Here is a 1,360-nt window from a genome sequence, read left to right on the forward strand (position 1 = left end):
CTGCCCAGGCAGGGTCACCTGGAGCAGGTGGCACAGGAACGCGTCCAGGTGGGTTTGCGATGTCTCCAGAGAGACTCCATGACCACCCGTTCCAGGGCTCTGCCACCCTCAGTGTAAAGTTCTGCGTGTTGAGGTGGAACTCCTCGTGTTTTAGTTTGTGTCCGCTGCTCCTCGTCCTGTCGCTGGGCACCACCAGAGAGAGGCTGGCACCTTCGCCTTGGCATCTTTGAGATATTTGCATGCATTGATGAGATCCTCCTCAGTCTTTTCTTCCCTGGACTAAACAGTCCCAGCTCCCGCAGATTCCCCTCGTAACAGAGACACTCCAGACCCCTCATCATCTCCGTGGCCTCCACTGGCGCCTCTGCAGTAGATCCAGTCTCTGTTGTACTGAGGAGACCAGAGCTGGGCACAATAACCCGTTGGCTTTGGTGACAGTTCCACGAGCACTGTTACAGAAAACGGAGCCACTTCACAGAAACACTGCAATGAGTTGAACCTGCAGCAGACAGAAATGGAACACGGCGACAAACTTGCTTATAGGGCCCTAAAGTAGCTTTGTGTTGGCAGTGCCCTGAGCTCCTCATCACAGGAGAAGCAGAAGGATGCAGGAAACAGCTGGACAAGGGGAGGGGAAGGATGGCCTTGCAGGAGTTCTGTTACTGCTGCCATTCTTTTCTTTATAGCAAAATTCCAGAAAACTTCATCATCTATAATAGTACTTGTTCGTTCTAATCAGCAAGAGGCTTCCATCTCCATTCTGCAGGAACATTTGGTGGAAAAGACAGAATTATTCCTTTAAAATCAGTGCTGAATGCGGTATTTGTCACATCCATGCTTCTTCCTGGTTTATTTCTATTTCCTTATTTTTTTCTGTGCTTTTTTTTTTTTCTACATAAAAGTTTATTATAAAACTATGTGTGTCACTTTGATGTTTTATCATATTGCAGGTGCAACGCAGGAAATCAACTTGCATTTTGGGTCTTCAGAACGCTTCACTATTATTTCAGACACCATTTAAATAATATTTAAACCAAGTTTGAATAAATAAAAGAAGAAATAATATATAATAGTACGTGACAATAATGTGTATTTTAAAAAAATAAATATTACTAAATAAACCAGCAAATATGGTTGCAGCTGTATCCGGACTGTTTCTTTTCCTGCCTTGCGGGTGGGTTCGGTTTGGGACTGTGACCCTCCTAACCCACACCTGTAGCCACGTGACCTCGAGGTCAAGGCCGCGGAAACTGGACTGCCCAGGGCTCCTGTTCCTCCGAGTCCATGAGGAAAACGGGAGCGGTGGGCACCAAGCGCCCCCCCCGCGCTCTCCCGGCTGACCGAGTCCCTCCGGCCACCG

At 47.7% G+C, this 1,360-nt stretch overlaps 1 long non-coding RNA gene across 2 annotated transcripts; it reads left to right on the forward strand.

Moving 5' to 3' along the window:
- LOC108444685 lies at positions 1-1,139 on the forward strand. Of its 2 annotated transcripts, none has more exons than XR_001859314.1 (2): positions 1-48; positions 155-1,139. It is a non-coding gene; the product is annotated as an uncharacterized LOC108444685 (long non-coding RNA). The 2 variants fall into 2 exon arrangements; XR_001859315.1 differs by having other exon boundaries at positions 951-1,139.
- The last annotated feature ends 221 nt before the right edge of the window (positions 1,140-1,360 follow it).

The sequence above is a fragment of the Corvus brachyrhynchos genome, unplaced genomic scaffold (genome assembly GCF_000691975.1).
Source record: "Corvus brachyrhynchos isolate BGI_N302 unplaced genomic scaffold, ASM69197v1 scaffold191, whole genome shotgun sequence".
Classification (NCBI taxonomy): domain Eukaryota; kingdom Metazoa; phylum Chordata; class Aves; order Passeriformes; family Corvidae; genus Corvus; species Corvus brachyrhynchos.